Genomic DNA, 22,767 nt, shown 5'->3' with positions numbered 1-22,767 from the left:
TGGGTGTTGCCCCTCATCACACAGCTAACTGGGTGCAGAGTCAGTCTAGATCCCAGGTCATCACCTGGCTCTGGGTCCAGGGCTCTTTGAGGGCACCCGCTGCTCTTTCAAAGATCTCCCCCTCCCCACGCTGGAGACAGAGTGCAGCACTCATTATTTGCAGGTTGCATGTTTGTGGGTTCACCTACTTGCTAGAATGTACTTGTAAACCCAAAATCAACACTCACAGCACTTTCATGATCATTCATGGACATGTGCACAGAGCTGCAAAGAACTGGGGCCACCTGACATGCACATTCTCAGCCCAGGCTGAACAAAGCTACCCTCTGTCTTCTTGCTGCAACTCTTATACCATAAACACACGTCCTTTGTGTGGCCTATTTTATTCCACTTTTTTATATTTTTGTGCTTTCTTTGTTGGTGATTTCACGTTTAAAATGGCATAGGGCTGAAGCATCGTCTAGAATTTCTAAGCACAAGAAGAGTGTGGTATGACTTACGGAGAAAATACACGTGTTAAATGAGCCTCCTCCAGGCATGAGTCATGCTGTTCACTGTGAGTTCAGTATTACTTAATCAACAGTATATATTAAATAAGATGGCTTTAAACAGAAACACATACAAAACAAGGTTATGTATTAACTGGTTGACAAAATTCTCGTGACCAGAGGCTCACAGGAACCTAAGCCTGTATTTGCTAATTCGGTGTCTATGGCAACTGTAAAGACCATAATGACCACGAGTCACGAGAATCACCTGCGTATCTGAACAGGACAGTGCGGACAGGCAGATCACAGAACAGAAACATTTAAAAAACACAGGGAAGGAAGGAAGAGCCCGTCAAGGTCACGGGCAGGTGCACCTGGGGGATGAGGCGCGTCCCTGTGGTTCTCACCCTGGGCAGCAGGCCTTGGCTTGTAAGTGTTTACTGGGCAGAACCAAGTCTCTCAGTTGGGCATCGTGTATGAGCACGGGAGAGGCCCGCATTAGAAAATGAATCATTAGTAATGATTTCTGAAAGCAAACAGAGTAGCAGAAGCCTACAAATTCGAAAGAGCAGAATCACAGCCGATGTGTGCATTGGCCTCTCTGCCTCCGCCTCTCTCGCCCACAGACGCTGCCAGGATTCACTCAGGGCTTTCTTTTAGCTGAGTCGCCTTGACCCTGGCTGTGGCATTGATTTTTGAAGAAAAAAAAAAGAAAAGCAGACCAAGAAGCTGGTTTGTGTAAAAAGCCTGGTTTTAAAAAAAAAAAACACATTGATGCTCAGCATTTAAGTGCCTGCTTCCAAAAAATGTTAATAGACACACACAAATAATATTTGAAAGTACACAAACTATCAGCAGTGGTTTTTTATGGAGGATAGAATTACAAGGGACTTTCACTTTGTACATTATTTCTGCAATGTTTGGGCTCTTTGTGAAAAGCCTGTATTACCTTTTGCTATGGACTGAATTATGTCCCTTCGCAAAAACTTTTTCATATGTTGAAGCCTCAACCCCCAGTGTGGCTGTATTTGGAGACAGGGCCTATGAGGACCTATATGATAAGGGTGGGGTCCTAGTCTACTAGGAATGGTGTCCTTATGAAAAGAGAAAGAGACACCAGAGCTCACTCTCTTTCTGCCATGTGAAGACACAGCAAGAAGCTGTCTGCAAGCCAGGAGGAGAGCTCTCGCCAGGAGCCAAACCAGCTGGCACTGTGATCTTGGACTTGCTGGCCTCCAGAGCTGTAAGAAAATAAATGTCTTTTGTTTAAGCCAGGAGTCTATGGTATTTCGTTATGACAGCTGGAGCTGAATAAAACAGATGTTTTATCTTTTTCTAAGGGAAAAAAGATACATTAAATAAATATACATCCATTTTCAGGGATCAGACAGACACACTCAGTACAGACTAATCTGTAGCTCTTGCTCTATATGTAGCAAACATGTGATCCCAATGAACTATTTGAAAAATACCATTAAACCTCGAAAAGTAACATCTGCACAAATGTTGACAGCCTCTGGGCTTAACGATTTTTGTTTCAGCTTGACTATGTTCTTGAAGGCAGCTTTTGTAAAACTTGAGCCCAAACACATAATCAAATCAATTCCAAACAACTCACATAGTTTTCTGGGTAGTCTGTCGCCCTTTAGAACACCCCTACAGGCAGAATTTCAGCTCTTCCACCATCCTTTCCAGCGGCCACTCTGGAAATACCTGCAATGGTCAGCCGCTGCCCTCCTCTTTCAGCCAACACAGGTGGCATCTGAGGCCTGGGCGCTTTGGAACCAGGCAGCAAACGCATGCTTTTCAAAAGAAGCCCATGCACCCCACCCACTAGGATGGCTACTATCAACAGCCAGAAAACAACAAGTGTTGGGAAGGACGTGGAGAAATTGGAACCCTTGCGCACTGTCAGTGGGAATGTAAAATGGCGCAGCCACTGTGGGAAACAGTATGGCGGTGCCTGAAAAAAATAAAAATAGAACTACCATATGATCCAGCAATCCCACCTCTGGGTATAGATCCAAAAGAATTGATAGTCAGGTCTCACTGAGGTATTTATACACATAAATTCATAGCAGCATTATTCACAACAGACAATGGGTAGAAGTAACCCAAGTGTCTCTCAGCAGATGGGTGGAGAAACAAAATGTGACATTTTGGGACATTATTCAGCCTTTAAGAAGAAGGGAATTCTGACACACGCTGTAACACGGATGAACCCTGAAGACAGACTGGGATGGAGGTAACAACTGCCCAGGGTCTGTGAGGGGTCCTGCATAAATGATCTTGTCATGATTCTTGACTTGGGTGCTGGTTACACGGTTGTGTTTACTTCGTGACAATTCTTTGACGTGCGCACTTAGGATATGTATGTATATTATACTTCAATAAAAAGTTTTTTCAGAAATCCTCAAGGTGAATGCAGAACTTCAAAAGCACCATCACAGTGGATCAACTAACCAGAAGCCAGGAGAGAACAAGGGACAAAGCAGAATTTAGGCTTTTGAAGATTTGGTCATTTCCAGATTTTCAAATAAGAGGTATAAATGCTTCTAAGCTGTGGAGCTGGACATCATGTGCTCAACCAGATGTTCCCAGCCCTGGCTCCATGTTGGAATCACCCGGGGAGCTTAAACAATCCCTGGTGCCTGGGCCCTGCCCCTAAAGACTGTGGGATAGCTGGCCTGGGCAGCAGCCTTGGCATCATCTTTTCAAAGGCTGCTGGGCTGTTCTGTGAGCATCTGAAGCTGAGAACCACAGCTCCAGGGACTGGGTTAAGTGCTTTACATTATTACCTCTAATCCCTTCATTCCCCTCCAAGGTAACAAATGAGGCTCTGAGCGATTGGCATGTCTCAAGACCACAGAGCAAATAAGCAGCTATGATGGGTTAGCAGTACTCAGGCCTCTCTGTCTCTGAAGACTGCTACACCCGTAACACCAACTGGAGTTGTTCAAATGCACGAGTTTTTCTTTTAACTGATTTGCAAACTTTCTGTGTTTTCCCTCTGGCTCCCTGCTCTTACCCTTGCCAGCTTCTTCATATTATATTTCTGCTTCAACTTTGTCTCCTGGGAGTTTTCCGTCTTCTCTTAGTCCCCCACCCACATACATTTACCACCCTCAGCTGTCATTTCCATCACAGTCGAAAATGGCCTAGTAATCTTGTTCTGTTTGGGTTTTTTTCCGTATTAAATGATAACCTCCAGAAGGGCAGGAACGCCTGTTTTTCTCCACAATAAATCCCCAACACTCAGCACAGTGCCTGACATTTCCCGGGGACTCAATAATTCACTGCTGAATAATAAAGAAATGAACCACTCACCTAATATAAATGCTTGCCCTGATAAGTGTGTTCCTTCTTGACAGGAGCCCTGGGTGTCACTTAGAGCCTGTGGAAATGGGGCATCCTACCTCTCGTGGACCCCCCAAGGCCACTGAAATGAATGCAGACTTCCACGCAAACACTGCAGAGGACCCAGGGTCTGCCACGGAGAATACAGAGGAGACAAGAGAAAAACAAGACAGAGATGAAAACCTCGAGGTGGAGACAGCATCTTATCACAAGCAGCAAATCACACATCTGGCTCCCGTCTGTCCCCAATCTCGTTTTCTCTATTCCTCACAACCCTGTTTATCCTGGGGCTACAGAGCACACAGAGGCAGATGCTCCACCCCAGAGCACCTTGGCCCGTGAGCTCACCTGCAGCTGCGGGAGACAGATTCCGCTGCAAGTATCTCTTGTAAGAGCCAGGGGAGCTGGCTCCAAAGCAGGTGAGACACAAAAAGGACTTAACATTCCCACCACCCCTCCCCTGAACAATCAAAGTGAGGGAGCATCCACGGACAAGCACTCCAGCCTCCCGGTCCTCTGCCAGCAGGAGGTCCCCATGAGATTGAGCCCTGGGTGCCCACAGAGGAACCCACTCATTATCACGCTCTCTGAGGTCGTCTCCTTCCCTGCCTCACTTTCCCCACTTCCTCCCTCGTGCTTCCAGATATTAACTCCCAAATAGACTTCCTGCACTCCAATTGTCTTGTCTCAGATCTGCTTCAGGGGAGCCCAAATCAGGGCAGGTGGTTATTTCCACTGTACAGGTAAATACACGAAGGCGGGAAGCAGCAGCGTTTTGCTCAAGGTGAGCTGCTTTCTTTGCATTTCCCGCAAAAACTCAGGGATTCCCACACTGCTCAGGGATCATCTCCCCACAACTCAGAGCTCTGGAGGCAACTACAGGGCAGCCTCAACCGCAGAGCAGAGTGGGGATCCCTGTCATTTGGTCCAGGTGCAGACAAGCCACAGGTGCAGCAGGGATGCCAGGGTGGGCACGCCCCAACACCAACAAGGTCTGTATTCTCAGGGACTTCATCTCTGCCCAGGGGCAATGACACAGACTGTCACTGTTCACATGCCCAGCTAGACAGCAAAGCCCCTGCCTGCAGAGAAGCGGTCGGACTATGAGGAATCCCCCTTCTGACGATGGCTGCGGCAGCATGGACAGCCTCACCCGGGGCTGCAGTGCCCTCCCCTCCACTCTGAGACTCTGGACCTGAGTGCCATGCACGTGACCTCCCGCAGGAATGTGTGATCCTCCTAAGCACATCCAAGTTAACCGCTAAGAAACCAGGTTTTGAAGTTCTTAGGGATCCTAGTTTAACCCAAAGTAGAAATTTCCTTTCCAACTCAGGGCAGAAACTCGTGTCCCCTGGGCTGTATCTGTCCTATGAACGTGTTTATTTTTTGGCTGCATGAGGGTTATAAAATGAGATTTCCCATGAAAACAGAAAGCTCTGGTTTCTCTTGAAAACTCAAAGGATCTGGCCACCCTGGGGCCATACTCTCACCAAGTATTGGTCAGAACGAAACAGTAGCCGCCTTTTCTCAACAGGCCGGGTGCCTTCTGGCTTGCTCAGTCCCTACCCCGCCTTATTGTTGCACACAGACCCCTTCGCTCATTCTAAACATTTCAGTTTGGAATCCGCATATGTTTCGGTATGTATCACCTTTATGTGTGCACACAGTTTCATTCCTGCCATTTGGAACAGATACAATTATACATCTAAAAATCATATCCAAATCAAACATTGGCTTAACCCACCCTGGAACTTTGAAAACCCCTGCACTCTATCTTTAAGGCCCTTTTTGGTTCCATGATTCTACAGTCCTAAGATAACCAACATCTTAGCCGCTGCACACGCTATTCTGTGGCTCTCTTGTACTTTTCAGTAAGGACCAGGTTTTTCTTCAAGACACAGACCAGGGTCTTTCTTGTCCTAGATCATATAATAAAAGGACACACAGCTCTGCAATGCCCATTAAGCGGGGAGATGGGTGAGAAAAATAGAGAAAGAAAGTGCTAGGGAATTTTATGCTGCAGAAACAAATAATAATTAAATGTGTGTTTGGTACCAGAATAGATTTGTTTAAAAGAAAAAAAAAGCATGGAAGAAAAACATAAGAAATGCAACAGGATGCATGGCACAGCACCATGCAGGTAAATCGAAGTGCATAAAAAACAGTATTAAATACTTCCAAAGATACATACAAATGTATGTCATTGACCCATCACAGTCACGTGGGGAGGGAATGGGGTGGGGAGAGCGGGGATGAAGCTGGAAAGGAGAAACAAAGCAGGCAGGCCTGGCAGAGAAGGACGGTGGCCACGCCCCACGACAGTGACAGTAAGAAAATACAACTCACACCTGCACCTGAAGTCTGGGGGAGGGGGGGACTGGCAATTCAGAAAGTTCTACCTCTGCAAGCCCCTTGCAAAAAAAGATACTTGCTTTTTTTACGTTCATTTTTCCTTTGTAAATGCAGGTCACTGCAAAGAGGCTGAATATCAAGAGCTAAGGAACCACTGACAGTGCCCACACGTGTCATCTTAAGGACGCAGAGCTGAAGAACCAACCTGATATGAATCCCAAATTGCAGATACCGACAACGCGACAGCCCCATGTCCTCCAAGTCACTTGACCAGCCACATTGGCCATACATGGCAGTATGCATACCGCTATTTAGCTTTTTATCTTTTTTTTCCCACTTCCTGTTCACTTTTTGAACTTAACTACTCTAGCCACGCCCTAAATAATAACATGCACAAAATCATCGTTTTGGTGTGCCAGTTTTACTTTTTTGCTTAACACTGAGATAAACAAAAACTATTAAAATCTTTAAGTGTCATTTATATCATCCCAAATTGTCTTTTGCCTAACAAGTTTGTTAGGGTAATGCCAACTAATGTAATCAATAAGCTAAAAACATAGAATGGCTCAAACACAACTGATGTTTATTTCTTGCTCACAGGACAGTCCTGGGCAGGCGAACTGGACAGCAGGACCATCTTCCTCCACACAGCCCGGCTGCGCCCTCTTCAGCACAAGCCTGCTGAGGTCACCCCATGGGTCCACTCCAGCCAGCCTGCGAGGGAAGAGACCACGGGAGAGCAGGCTGGGGTGGCCATGGCCAGGCCGGAAGGGGGTGCCCATCAAGTCCACTTAAATCCCTTGGCTAGAATTCAGCCCCGTGGTCACACCTACCTTCCAGCGAGGCTGGAAACTAAGTTCCAAAAGAAAAAGAGGAGAAAATTCTGGGCTGTGTTATGGTCCATTATGTATAAATCTATCCCTCACTAGTGCCTGGGCATTTAGAATGTTGAAGAGAGCAGCTTTTTTAATCTCTGTAACCTCTCACGGTGCCTGACAGTGTGTCTAAGTAAGTATTCATTGTACAGCTGATGGAATAATCTTCTTAGGACACACATTCCAGTAAACAGCGGAGATGTTGCTCCAACCTGTCTCTGCAGTTACCAGAATCAATTTAGTGGGAAACAGGGGGAACCATTAACAGCCGGAGAGCTCCAAGCAAGACCAGATCCTGTCTCGTGGGGAAGCTTAGCCTTTCTTCAGCCAAAAGCAAAATTAAGAACCACCGTCACAGATACTCTTAAAAACATACAGGGGATGATGCTAGTGATTTTCTTCTGGGCATCAAGGAAAAGAGGCCGGGAAAACCTCCAGAAGAAGAGAAAAATGCTCCCATGTGGCAACAGTAAAGAACGGAGATGAACGGATTTAGAATAGAAGAGGCAGCTTCTAAAATCAACAAATTCCTTTTTGCACAATTAAAACTCAAAGCAGACATGGAGGGGAAATAAGGGAAAAGCAATTTTCTTGTAAATCACTAAGCCTGCGAGGAGGTAAGCATTACACAACATCATTTCAAGTGGTGCCCTGGGAAGAGGTTAGTAAAAATAATTTATAAAATGGAAATTGAGGAGAGAAAAAAGGAAACGCATGTCTAAAAGCAGACACTGTCGGCAGTGCTTTGAAGAGTCAATAATTATTTATAGTTCAGCAGTCATATGATGATAAATAGCTGATGATAAAGGCTTTATAAGCAAATCAGTGCTTATAATGTGAAGACCTGTCAAATCATTTCTTAGCACAGATGCGAGACAGGAATAAGGAGTGTATCATTTCGACAAAGGGTTAGTTTCTGCCCACTGCACCATGTGCGTGGGACAGTGTATCAGTTTTCTATTCCTCCTGTAACAAATTACTACAAATGCAGCGACTCAGAACGACACAAATTTTTTACCTTACAGTCCTGCGTGTCAGAAGTCCAACACAGGTCTCCCATGGCTGAGGTCAAATTGTCAGCAGGGTGCTTTCCCAATCTGGAGGCTCCAGGGAGAATCCACGTTCTAGCCTCTTCTAGTTTATAGACGCACCTGTATTCCTTGGCTCATGACCCCATTCCGCTGTCTACAAACCCAGCAAACCAAGTCCTCCAGCTGCCATCCCATCTCTGATTCCCTCTTCTGACCCCCTCTTCCACTTTCAAGTACTATTTTTTATTTTTTATTTTTTTGGTGGGGGAGGCAATTAGGTTTATTTTATTTCATTTCGTTTCTTTCATTTATTCATTCATTCATTCATTTAATGGTACTGAGGATCAAACCCAGAACCCCCTGCATGCTAAGCACACTCTACCACGGAGCTATGCCCTCTCCCCTTAAGTACTCAGAATTCTCACCACATTGGGCCTACCCGGATGATCCAGGATTATCTCCCTATTTTAAGGTCATCAGCTCAGCAACCTAATTCCACTGGCAACTGTAATTTCCTACGTGTTATGGAAGAGATGGACACATCCTCCTCAAAATTCATACACTGAAATCCTAAGCCCCAGTGTGATCTTTGTGGAGGCCGGGCCTTTGGAAGGTGATTAGGCCACAAGGGTGGGGCCCTCATGATTGGGATCAGTGCCCTTAGAAGAAGAGGCCAGAGAACTCTCTTGTCCCTTCCACCATGGGGGGATACAGTGAGAAGCCGGTCATCTGCAGTCAAGAAGCTGAGCTATGAGAAGCAAACGTTTGCTGTTTAAGTCTATGGTATTCTTGTTGTTGCAGCATGAACTCCCTAGGAAACCATGTAACCCAACACACTCACTGGTTCTAGGGACTGGGACATGGACATCTTCAAGGGGAGCTGTTATTCTGCCATCACAGGGATTATGTTGAATGAGCCACAAACCTTGCTTTTATGACTCCTACAGGTGAGTAAAGAAATATAATGCCCTCCACAACAATCATAGCCACTAACGGTTACTGAGTACCATGCTCTTTTCTGAACAGTGCATCTATTCACTAAGGGGCTGGAAATTTACAGCCCACTAACTCTTTTTGTAAATAAAGTTTTATGGGAACACAGGCCCACCCATTTGTTTACCTATTGTCTCTGGCTGTTTTCTCGCTACAACAGCAGAGTTGAGCAGATGGGATAGGAAATAAACGACCCACAAGCCTGAAATATTCTCTATGGCCTTTTATAGGAAAAGAGTTTGCCAAACCCATGTACTAGCTCATTAAATAACCCTGTAAGGTCAGTACTCTTATCATGATCCCCATTTTGCAAATCAAAAAACCTGAAGCACAGAGAGAGAAAGTAACTTGACTCAAATCACACAGCTTACAAGCAACAGAGTCAGAATTGCAATGTCTCTTAATAATCCTTCTCCAGAAACAACCATAAACTAAAGCCCCATGGATACATGCCAGTGCAGAGGCTGCAAAGGAAGCAGAAAATCGTTTGGAGGGAACGAATGAAGGGCTCATTTATCAGCCCCATCTATGTGCTAGGCGCTGTTCCAGGAACTCTGTGAGCACTATCTCATAAGAACCCTACACAGGTATTATTATCCTCATTTTAGAGATGTAGAAACTGAGGCGTATAGTCCTACACGGCAGAGGCAAGGTCCCGGCCCAGGTCTGTCTGACCCCACAGCATCTGCTCCCCCTGCACCATGCGAGGGAGACCATACTTCCGGTGTGGGAAATCAAGCAAGGCTGCCTGGCTGGTTATGTCTCAGCTGGACTTTGAAAAATGAATGGGGTTTTGAGATGCAGAGCTGGGGCTGGAGAATGAGGTGTCCCAGGGAAACAGACAGCAAGAAAGAAATCTTGGAGGTGAAAAAAGTCACTCAGGATGTCTGGTGAGTGGTGAGAAGGCTGGAGTTGAGAACTTGATGAAGGAGCAGCAGGAGGTTGGACTGAATGGATGAGAGAGACTAAGTATTAGGATCTTGAACGCCAAGCTAGGGCAGGTAGTTTGATCCTGAGGAAGGAAGAGACGTTCAAGTTGGAGTTTATTTGTCAAAGTCTATGAAAAAGATCTAAGGTGATGGTAGAAGAAATGGAAAGAGAAGAAAAAGGGCACTTTATTAAAGAAGAGCCACAGGATGGCCAGATGAAAGCAAAGGGCCAGAGAAGAGTGGTCAGACAGGGGTCTCTGGCCTGGAGGCTGGCTGAGCAGGGTGACACCATGGACAGGAACAGGAGAAGAGATAGAGCTGGTGGTGGGGAGTAGCTGACCGTTATTTTGGTTTTGGCTCTGCTGTGTGCAGGATCCTAGCATTAGCTCCAGGAAGGTATGCCCAACAGAGAGCTGCAAATTCAGAAACAGAGTTGAGTGGGCATCCGTGTGTTCGACAGAAAGGCCTGTGTGTGGAGGTCATGGTTGAAACTAGGGAACTAGACGCCACTTCCGGTGTGATCCTCATCCTCTGTGCTCTCTGCAAAGGCACACAGCTCTGTGGGGCTTACTGCCATCATCTGTGATTACAGAAGTGGAGACCACTGGCTCACATGTGACATTTTAGAGAAAGGCCAAGCCACTAACCCAGCGTCCCCAGCAAAGTCCATGTGGGCTTGGGAGGGTAGCCTCAAGGGCTCCTCCTTCAGGGCTCCCTTCTCTATATCCCACCAAGCCCCTGATTGGTCCTGCCCCTCAAAGCGCAGTTCAGTCCTTGCAGCTGGCTGATGCCATTCTGGAAGCAAACGCATCCTCCACAGAGCTGTGGAGACCAGGCTTTTCTACACCAGCTCCTCTACTTTGTGTACATTGTAAAATGATTGCTCCTCTTAGATAGGAGATTAACTGACGAGCCTCTGATGGATTATGAATTATTAAGTTACCAACAATGTGTTTAGCACATTTCACTTGTATCAACATATCAATGTGCATGTAAATTTATCATCTCAGCCTGTCCTTGTGGGACGCACGTTGTAATTCTAGTTTTACAAATGAAAATAAACTGAGGCCAAGAGCCTCTCTGTGACTCCCCAATGTCACTTCGTGTCCTGCCCTTTCCCCTGTGCCAGAACTTCCAAGTCAGCTCCCCAGGTCAGTGAGGTAGATTGATGGAATACTCAGGTGCTATAATGTGAGTGCAGGTGATAACAGGTGCTTTACACCATGCACTGGGCTTCCAATAAAGATCATTTTTAAAGAACAAGACCGTAATATTCTAAAGGGAAGATAACAGTCTGGCAGTGATTGCCTTGCAAGCTATTCTCTGTGGCCTTGAATTTAACAAGAATAAAGTTTTACACTAAATGCAAGATTTTGTATTTGTATTCCCTTGTGTTCTTTTTTTCAAGTGTCCTTCATTTATATTAGTAATAAGAACATATGTTCTAAATAATTCCCATGTGGACAACTGATCAGAAACAGCTAACCAACATAATAGCATGACAGTGACTTCAAAAACACATTGAGTGAGGAAAAAGACTTCAAAAGGGAAAAGAATTTTCAAAGGAAATGCTGTTATATTCAAGCAATCGGTGAGATTTGTGACCGTCTTCTGCATTTAACAGATGACTTCTATGCCTTTAATGTCAACTAGCACATCTCTACCTCACTTTAGACAAAATCAAGTGAAAGGAGGGATAGTGTTAAACTCAAATGAAATATTCTGATGACCAAAGTGTGCAAGATGGGAAAACACGGATTTATCCATCCATAGACCCAGCAATCACCTGGCATATTCCTTTGAATCAGAATAGAACAAATGGGTCAGTGTGGTATCAGTTTTCTAACAAATTTGCCAAAGATTTGCCCAAACTTCCTGAGAGCTGGAAAATTCTCTCCCTGGAAATGTTCAGGCTTATCCAGCTTGTCCTAAGGATAATTCAAAACATAGAGGGAAGCTGGATCAAGTGACTTAGAAGATGCCTGCATTACAGACCTTCCCTCAATCTAAGGAGAAAGGTATCCTGCATGGCTCTCAAAATTATTTTCATCTACGACCACCTGTCAAGGAACCTCTGACCCTCTAGGAATCCAGGGCTGTAATCTTAGAAAGGGATGTAGTCATTCATTCAACATGTAGTGAAAACATACTATCTTCCAGGTACCAGTTCTCAAACTACTGATGCAACAAGTATTTATTGAGGGTTTACTATGTGCCAGACATTTTGCTTACACAGTGCTGCTCACGGGGATGAGACAAATACATGAATAGGATAAATTTAGAGATTTATAAGTATTATAAATAAATAAAATAGGCTGATAGGCTGATAGCCAGTGACTGAGGGACTCCTTTGGATCAAGAGCAGGCCTCTCTGAGGCAGTGATCATGGCGGCTGAGAGGTGAAATACGAGAAGAGAAGAAGGAAGCATCTGGAGAGCGGAAGCCAGAGGAAGAAAGAGCAAGTTCAAGGTTCTAAGGTGGGAACAAGATGGGAGGGTTTGCAAAAAGGCCACCGTGGCCAATAAGATGAGGTATGAGCAGGTATGGGAGCCAGGTCAGGAAGGGTTTGCAGGCCATGGTAAACAGTTCAGACTCTGAACTAAAGTTAGATGGGCAGCCAGGAGGAGATTCTAAGCAGAGAATCCCAGCAGCCCCTTCACTTGGGATTCCATGAGATGCCTGGGTAGAGATGGAAATTAGGTAAGAGGGACATATTTAAAAGTAGAGGGGAGACACAAGGTCACCTCAGCCCTGAGCAGAAGAGAGTGGCTGAGAGGAGACAGGAGAGTTGCTGAGTCTTCAGGAAGGAAGAGTAAGTCTACAGACCTAAGTTCAATTGGTGATCAGAGATGGCTCTGCATGAGGTGAAACATGGATCAAGAAGGACAGGGTGACCCAGTGCCTCTGAGAAGCCTGGGTCCAGAGGCAGGGAGGGGAGTTTGGAGGGAGGAGCCACCTCTCCTGGCCAGCACACTGGATGCTGTTTTGGCCCTCTTCTTGAGACAGGCTCTGACCCACATGCACCGAACTCTAACACCCTCAGTTCCAAAGCTCCAGAATCCCCCTGAGCATGTTTGAGGTCCTTTTAATGGGATCAGAATAGGAAGAGAAACCACTGCAGAGGAAGTCCAAAGATGCCCCTATCACTCCTGCTCCTTGGCCACCAAACACATTTCCCCCAAATGACGGAAGGAGAGACTGTGCTTTAAAAAAAAATGCTCATTTAGTATCATAAAGGAATGTATGTCTCACACCGAACAAGAGCTGTCATAACCACAATGCTGCAATTAGTTCATAGGCACAGCGTACTTGACCCATGACACTCTTGGGACGTGCAGCAGCAGAAGGCAGGCAGGCTATGCGCTCTGACAGGCTTGGGTTTGAACATTAATCCTGAAAGCCATTTGTCCTTGGGCAAGTTACTCCACCTGGCTGCGCTTTGGTTTCCTCTTCTGTAAAATGGGGGTAATAACATCAGCTCTCAGAGCAGCTGCGTGTATCGGATGATGTACGTAAACCCTGAGCACCGTGCCGGGCACAGTGCAGAGGCTCAGTCAAAGCTGCTTCCCCTTCTTCCAGGTGCAATCGTTGGCCATTCTCTGAGTTAACTTGTTCTTTTTCTCTTTCTGCAGGCATTTTGAGCCAGGTGAAGGTGAAGAGAGATACCGCGGCATTGCTACACAAAACAAGGTTGAAAAATAACACGCTCTGCATGCCTAGCAGAGTGCCCAGCACAGAGAGAACTCCAGCAGGTGGTGATGGACTTCGCTGTCGCCTTTGGTGTTGGCGCTGAAGGGCTGACACAGAAGCAAGACTTCAGATCACAGTGAGCTCTTTGCCTGAAAACATCTTAAATTTGATCCACTAACCAAGGAGCCTACATCTAAGATCTCAGCAGAACTTTCTTCACAGGAACACACCATTCCCAATTCCGGTTCTGGCCCCTTACTTTCCATTTCCCTCACTTCTTAGAACTCTTGAGAGACCTTCCAACCTCTTAATTAGGGAGTCAGAGGCAAGCTGTGCAATCAGATCCTGACATTCCCCGATAAGAAGGTACGAACCCCAGAGGGGAGGCCACAGGGACTTTTTCCCATCACAAAACTGGGCTGCGTTTATTTCTTTCATAGGAATCAGGCAGCCACATGCCAAATCTCAGTGGCATTAGATGTAAGACTTCATAACGCAGTTTGTACTAGTAGGCTCTGGGGTTAACAGATCTAGAAAAACATCTCCTGCCGGCCCCTGTGTTTCCCAGTGTGGGTCTTCAGCAGGTAGGAGCCATCAGGCCCTTGTTGAGACCTCCAGTATTACTTGTCAATGTTGAATTAAATCACAGAGGAGCAGCTTCAGCAGAATTTCCTTTAAATAAGAGCATCAAGTTAACAACAAACAACGGAAGGAGGAAATTGCTGACAGAGATTGCAATCGCGAGAGGTGGACTCGTTCTGCAGCAAAATGAGTGTTGGAAAGCGTGTGAATTTTAAAAGCCAAGTGAAACTAGTATCTTGCACAATGAAACACAAAGCAATTCCTCACAGATGGATCAAGTGAATGACAGGATCTTATTTCTGTGCAAAATAAGGCAAGTGCTCATTTTATCACATTAGAGGTTTTTTTTTTTTAATATTCATTTACTTCACATTCTGTGAAGCCATCAGAGAGCAGGCTGCAGTACAGGCACAGCAGAGATAAGGTTTCACATGTAACTTGGATTCGGTTCTAGGATTTTATTTACATAGCAACCCTGGGAGATTTTCAGGCACACCCAGGCTATTCCTGGACTCAGGATACATACATGCTCTGGAACCTATTTGCTGAGGAAGAGGGACAGTGAGGAAGCAGGTGAACTATAATCTGGAGCTTTTGCTGAGTCTTCTGGAAAGCTGAGTTCAGGTACTACCAAGGGTAGTTAGTGATGGTTCTACTCCACAACAGCCCTCAGGTAATTTGTGGGTTGTGAGAGTTCCCCTGAGGATGCCAGCTACAGGGTACTCCTGTTACTTTCATCTCTCTGGCACCACTGCCTCCTCCTCCTGGTACTGAAGCCCCTTTTCTGTGAGGATCCCACCCTGATACAGCCCCTACCAACCTACTCTCATCACAAGGTTGTCACAGACTCACCCCGGGCAATGAGTCTTCCCTGGGGCTTTGCTGCTGATGCTGTCAGAGAAGACTGTGTCTTTTGGGATCATTAAGCTAATAAGACATGAGGCTAGAGGCCATGAGTGGCTATATCACCCCTCATGAGGAGGAACCAGTCAGAGAGGTAAGAGAATGGTTCCTGGTGGCCATTCTTAAATAACTTGAAACCTCAGGTCCAACCAGACCTGAATCCAGATGTACTCCTAGACTTGCAAGTTTTGAGAACTAATACATGTCTCGTGTGCTTAAGCAACCTGGGTTTCGTTTCCTTTACTTACAAACAAAAATATAAAATTGATCATTATACCACAGACTGTACCGTGAAAGAACTGTATCAGATGAAACATTAGACTAGTATTCCCCGCTGCAATTCAGGAAACCCTTGAAGATCTGTCCTTCACCAAGTTTGTGTTCAACACCAAGCTGATGCTGAAGGTTCCCAGTGGGGCACTTCCTGGAGCTGTCCCCCGGACGTGGTGCTGAAGATGAGACAAGATAACTGGACCTGAATACGCCAGCAGGGATCGCACGGGAGAGGACAAGAGAAACGGACACTGATCAGAGTGACTTAATGCTGCATTCCAAGATACAGGAATCAAAGCCTTCCTAAATAGGAACCATACTTTGGAGGGAATCCGATTTAAGTCCTCAGGTGGAGGTATACGAGGGGTAGAGAGAGTGGAGCAGGCATCTCATAATAGTGAATAACCATAAATGCTCAATGGCCACTGGAAGGAAGCAGCTGTTAGAAACACCTGAGAATAGATTACGGCCCAGATGTCTCTACTGTCCCAGCGTCTGTGATCACTGAAGGAGACAGGGGTAAGTTTCCACCGGAGCATGTGGAGATGTTTATACTTTTTATACATAACTTTACTCAGGAGACTGCATCAGCATCTTTCTCCAAAAGTCTGGAAGGTGTTGAGCTAAGACACTGTAGATGGACACTTGAATCAATCAAAGAGACAAACAATAACATGAACTTCAGGTTCTCAGCCAGGGAAAGAGGATCACAACATATGGAAACCACTAAATAGTCCTGCCTGAGACCTGGACTGCACTCCCTAGTTTTAGTAATATAAGTTCAAAACCATATACTTCCAAAGGTTAAAAGTCACTATATTTCACAAAATGTGTAGGCATTTTTTGTTTTCTTCCACCCTATTTCCAAAATTAATTGCAACAAAATTATACCTACACCAAGTTTTTAAGGGAATTAATAGGTCTTGGTATCTCGACAGATTTTCTCTTAAGTTTTCCTCTAGTTCTATTATACAGTAAAAGTTCACGATCCTTAAATGCTAAGATGATTGTACTGGGTGCTCTAAACAGTATCAAATCTCAAATATAGATGGCTGCCCTTGGTACTTTTCTACTTCCTAGTCATATAATGATACATTCATAAAGCACATCTTGGGGCAGAAAAAATTATGGCTTCTTTTAGTACAAAGAATCTATTCATTGCTTCTTCTTTTATAAAGCTGGATTCACTTTCTAAAGAACATCCAGAGATTACATCCAATTGACCATGAGCATTTTAATAATTAATGTCTTATTTGCTCAGAGAAAAATGCTTTTGGCCAAAGGTAATGGCAAGAGTTATAGAACAAAGTTGATAAATGAATCAATAAAATTAGAAATATAAAAATAAAAGAATACTGAGTTTCTACATATAAAAAGGCTACATTCCAAAGTTAATTGCAAGAAATATTTGGGCAAGCAAGAAGTGAAAGATGTACAAGAAAAAAAGACGATTACATTTAAGAGAAATAATAGAATGAATCAGAAAATTTTCTAAGTGAAAAAGTCAATTGCAACTCTCAAAAAAACAAAAACTGGTGTATTTATTTTTTCAAAAAAGTTAATACCCTTCAATTACTATGAGACTTCTTACAAGTAATTATATTCTTTAGGTTCAACTTTAATTTTGTTATCTGTAAAATGGGGACATCAAAACTTTTCCAGACTACTTTTAAGACCTGTGAAAATTGAAAAACTGAAATACACAGGGAGGCAGCTAGAATGACCCCATGCAGCAATGGATTAGAATCGGAGACATCAGTATGAATGTATGTTTAGCTTAATATAGATAGATACTTACACATAGAAATATTTATAGGTACATGGGTTAGTATATACAAAAATATTTACTTGTTCTGTCAGCTGAGAGGGCCTGGAAGCAACGAAACCCCAGGAGCAATGAGCACACCTACCACCTGGTTTCTAACATCATTCTTCAAACAATAAGGAATCTGGGCTCCTTGGATAAATGACTGATTCTAAGACTGAAACAGGAAAATGTAAATGAGACTAGGGTATCTTATTATGTCAGAAAATAAGGAAGTGCTTTTAAAAAAAGAAAAAGAAAGAAAGAAAATCACAATGATAGTGTTGTGCCAAATGGGCCCAGGGGTCAATTCAAAGAGCTTCCAATGGCCAGAGCTGGAACAATCTGAGCAATGAAAAAAAGTACTGGGTCACAGTCAAAGGATGAATAAATATCCATGAGTCTGTACTGATACAAAAAAGTAAATGTTTAGATAAATAAACAAGAGAGAAAAGACAAGTCTCAGAATTTCAAATAATTAATGTAGATACTCTCCCCTCATGGAGGTGGAGTCCTACTGCTTGCTCTGGAAGTGTGCACTACAGACAGTGACTTCACTCCGAAGAGCACAGTTTAAAAGGAGGAAAAGCCTGTACAGCAGAGAAACTAACACTATGTCAGCCAGATGATCAACTTCAACACCAACAGCAATGTCGAGCTGACACACACCCCTGGGTTGATGTGATGAAAACAGCATTTTACCTCTGTCGTATTCCTCTCCAAAATAATCACATAACCCCAGTCTAATCACGAGAAAAACATCCGTCAAATCCCAATCAAGGGATATTCTGCAAAATACCCAAACAGTACTCTTCAGAGCTGTCAAGGCCATCAAAAACAAGGAAAGTTTGAGAAACTGACACAGCCAAAAGCATCCTAAAGAGGCAAAACAAGTAAATGTAATGAGGTAACATGAGTGGGATCCTGGAACCAAAAGAAAAGGACGTTAGGTAAAAACTAACGAAATCTGAGTAAAGTATGAGCTCTAGTTGATAATAATGCATCAGTATTGGTTCATTAATTGTAAAGAACGTATCATATTAATGTAAGATGTTAATAATAGAGGAAACTAGGTGGAGGGGATATAGGAACCCTCTATACTGTCTTCACAGTCTTTCTGCAATTTAAAACTTCTAAAATAAAAATGTATCTTTAAAATTAAAGCAAAATGTAAGACACTATGATTACATTTTTAGACGTTCCTTCTAACTCTAATCTTAGACTTTATTCCTATAGAAATATGACTTATTTATATATTGAGTTCATGGGTAACTATGATTATTCTTGGATTTCTCTCTCCTATTTCCTTCCTAGCTCTTTGTCCCAACCTGCACTTGTTTTAATTCCTCTTTTTATTCTCCTTAGAAATCTCAAGACACTTTTGTAATTCTATTCTTTTTTTTCCCAAAGTCATTTTTCAACTTTATTTGTTCTGCTTCTCAGCATTCTGATCCTAGTCTGGGTACCTACATTACTTAGGACCATAGTCAAAGTAAATCATCTCTTATTATTTGCTCGCCCTCCACCCTCACACTCAATGTCTAACACATAAGTTGATCATCTTTCTGTCTCATTGCTTCTCTTTTCTGCCCTCCTAATATTGTAAAGAACATCATTTTCCATCGCTCTTTAGTCATTGGGCTTACATGTTCATAACCACCAGTGACTCCTTTCTTCCCCCCGTCTCAGGCAATTGCCAAACACAATGATTGTTGCCTTTTCACTGTTTCTTGAGTCAGAACCTTTCTTTCCATTGTAATGCCAACACTCCTTCAATTACAAACTTGGGTTATTACAATATCCTCTCATAACCATCCCAGGACTGTCCAAAGTGTGGTTCACAGGCAATCTTCATCAGAATCACCTTAGAGCAGGTTAAATGTGAAGTCTCCTGAGCCCCTCCCAGACCTGTTAAATCTGCATCCCTGGGGGGTTGTTTGGGAATTCACATTTTAATTAAACCAACACCGCCCGCAGATAATTATACCATATATTAAAGCTTGAGAATCACAGATTGAGCCAGTGGCTCTTATTTTTGGCTCTTGATTTCAATCACCTAAGAACCCTTCTTCAAAATACTGATGACCATGCCTGTCCTCCAGAGATTGTGATTTAATTGGTCTGGAGTGGAACCTGAGCATCAGTTTTGTTTTGCTTTTAATTCCATGAGTTATTCTAATGTGCATCCAGGAAGAGAACCACTGGAGTAGATGACTCTTGAGGTTCTATTAGTCCTCAAGTTCTGCCACCTTAACTCTCCTTAAGTAGGAACCTTCAAGACTAAAGTTTAGGAGGAGCTCATCTCACCAGAATAACATTTACATACTTGTATTTTTTATCTAATGCTGCATAACAATTTACCCAACAACTTAGAAAGTTAGAACAAAAAGCATTTACTATCTCATGGGTTCCATGGATTGGGAAGCTCGGCTGGGTGACTGTGGCTCTGGGTCTCTCACACTACAATCAAGATGTTGGCCAGGAATGAAGTCAACTCAAGGATCAATGGGAGAGGTTCAGTATTGGTTCATGAATTGTATTGTGTTCCCAGATCACTCACATGCCTACCAGCAGGTCTCAGATGTACTTCCAAGCTCACTAGCTTTGGGCAGGCCAAGGTCCTTGCTGGCTATTGATCAAAGACATCTGTTCGTTGCTACATGGGCCCCTCCACAGAGCTACTCACTACGTGGTAGCTTGCTTCCCTTAGAGTTAGGACTCAGAGAGAAAGTGGAAGTCACAGTCTTTCTGGAACCTCATCTCAGATGGAACCTCATCTCCCATCACTCTGCCATATTCTATCCATTAGAATTGAGTCTAGATTCAGCTCATATACATAATGGTAAGATACCCAAAGGCAGGGATCATTGGGGGCTATCTTAGAGGCTGCCTACCACAATACCCTGTATTAATTAGATATCACTAGCTGCTGTATTAGCAAATCTCAGGCTCTTAAAAATAATAGATGTCTATTTTTTACTCACTTCAATTGAAAATGGGTGTTGCTAGTTGCTAGGCAGCGTTCCTCCAAACATGATTCAGGGACTGTGGGAGTCACAGAGGTGCCATCCCCCAGGTCTCCCTCTGGAGAAAACCTGCCATGTGAAGCGTATTTAGCTGAAAGCCTCTATTTGCTACACCTCTGGGATCTGCCACAGCTTTCAAACGGAGACATGCTTTCCTGGGAATGCTACCTCCAATGACTGAGCACAGCAGAGGTTCTAGAACCAAACCCTTTCGCCCGGCACAGGACCCCTCAAGGGGCAATCTTTGCTCCAGGGCTCCCCTCATAGAGATTTTCTCAGAGCTGTGCTTCAGCCCCAGGCTCATCCTGCCTAACCCCCTTTTCCTTCCTCTTCCCTTTCATAGGTTTCCAACCAGAATCACGGTCTGAAGTTTCTCCCTGCATACTCCTCCTCACCCTCCCCTGCATCCGTCACAAGCATCTTCCTCAATAAATCTCCTACACTTCTAATTCTATCCTGGCATCTGTTTCCTGGAGGGCCTGAAATGACACAAGTGGTACTAGGATTAGCCCAAGAAAGAACAGTAATATGGGCTTTGAGACTGGTCCATTCCACTGGGACATTTCCCCAGGTTACCACCAGTGACATCCTCAGAAATTGGGCCACTACCTGATGTCAAGGACTACATATGTGTGCCCTCATCCCACTTGGGTTTAGGTCCTCCTTGCCAGCTGGGGAGCTACAATGAAGTATGAAGCTCTTCTTGCCCAGTCCTCCTTCCAGAACTCTCTCCCTTCACAGGAGTCACATCTGCATCACCATCTGAAGGCTCTCCCTGCCTTTTCATGCTCCCTGTCCTTCATCCCTCACAAGAACTTTCCCCAATAATTCTAATCCCTTCTTGGCAACTGATTCCTGAAAGACTTGAATTGACACAGAACCTAAGTTTCTTCCATCTTGTAGGTCTGTCATCTACTGATTTTTGGCTTCTAAGGTCATTGTACTCATCTACCTCTAATCAAAAAAGAATGAGTATGAAGGCTCACGAGGGGAGATTTTTATTGGCCAGGCATGAAATTGATACACATTGTTCCCACTCATATTCAGTGAACTGTTACACATGCCCATGTGTAACCCCCAGGGAGACTAGGAAATGTAGTTTAGCATCCATGCAAGAAGATGAGGCTATGGATTTGATGATCAACTGTGTCAAAGGATAAAACTACCACACAAAATCTAAAACTAAAAGGCTGAGTTTATTACTACTTAACCAAGGAAGAGCTAAACAGATCAGGATCGTCTCACTGAATAAAAAATCTGCTGATCTTGTGTTGAAGACAGAGGCAGGAGTGAGATGAGGTCAGCCTCAGAAGCACGTGCCGCCTAGGTCTGCAGAAGCATGTTTGGCGTGGGTTACGAAGGCCAAAGAAGGTCACTGTCAGCCTTAGAAATGTGTTTTGTGTTGATTAGAGCCACAGCGGAAAATTGATGTTAGCCCCGGAATCACATCTACTGAAGTGAGCCCAGCATCATCTGACCAAGTGTGAGGTTGTCACGGATTGGCCGGCTTTCTGATGTGTACTCACCAGAGCAAGGTGCCAAGACAAGATAGGATTAAATTCGGTTTTGGTGCTTAGTTGTTACCATGGTTTTAGCACTGCAATGGACTAATTAAACAGATTTAAAAGTAGATACAATGCTCATTAGTTACCATCAAGATAAAACTATTGGTCTTTTCAAGACAGTATAAACTTTATAAATTCTTGATTTCCCCTTTGGGTCCTTCCTCAGCTGAAGCTGTGGAGGAGACCGTCATGTGTTGTCCACACCCTCACCATTGCTGTTGAATTTCCTAAAGACCAAGTTTTGTTTGCAGAGACCTGATGTTTAGTCTTTGAGCAGTACCACCTTGTTTTGGTTTTGTCCTTGAATTTGTCTCAAACTTCTTGGTTCTCAAGCCTTTTAAACTCAAAAAACACTGAGGACCCCCAAAGACCTTTTGCTTATGTGGATTATATCCATTGATAATTTACTGTATTACAAATTAAAACTGAGCAATTTTGTAAATATTTACTTACTTATTGATTTAAAATAACAGGAAAAAATCTATTACATGTTAGCAGAAATAATACACTTTGATGAACGTAACTATATTTTACAAAATAAAACAATTAGGGAGAAGAGTGGCATTGGTTTTCACTTTTGCAAACCTCTTTAATGACTGGCTTAATAGAAGACATTGGATTCTAATGTCTGTGTCTGCACTCAATCTTTGGCAATGTGCTGTTTTGATTAGAGTACACAAAGAAAATCTGGTCTCCCACAAAAACCTGTAAAGAGGAGAAATACTATAATAGTCTTTTCATGTATCTGTGGATTTTGTTTCTTGGTATTACATCAAACTTAACAAGTGATAGTTTCTTAAAGGTTAATTGCAAAGTGGAATCTGACATCATATCAATGAACTTTTCATATTCTGCTGCATTAAAACTCACTGATCTATCCTGAAGTTGAATGGATATTT

General features: G+C 43.8%; 1 long non-coding RNA gene across 2 annotated transcripts in view; it reads right to left on the bottom strand.

Moving 5' to 3' along the window:
* The window catches only part of LOC140699449 (uncharacterized), a 184,011-nt gene that overhangs the window by 31,329 nt on the left and 129,915 nt on the right, over positions 1–22,767 (bottom strand). The gene's annotated exons all lie outside the window — the stretch shown is intronic.

The sequence above is a fragment of the Vicugna pacos genome, chromosome 11 (genome assembly GCF_048564905.1).
Source record: "Vicugna pacos chromosome 11, VicPac4, whole genome shotgun sequence".
NCBI classification, from domain to species: domain Eukaryota; kingdom Metazoa; phylum Chordata; class Mammalia; order Artiodactyla; family Camelidae; genus Vicugna; species Vicugna pacos.
Note: the sequence above shows the minus strand (reverse complement) of the source record. Positions and strands in the feature narration are given on the sequence as shown.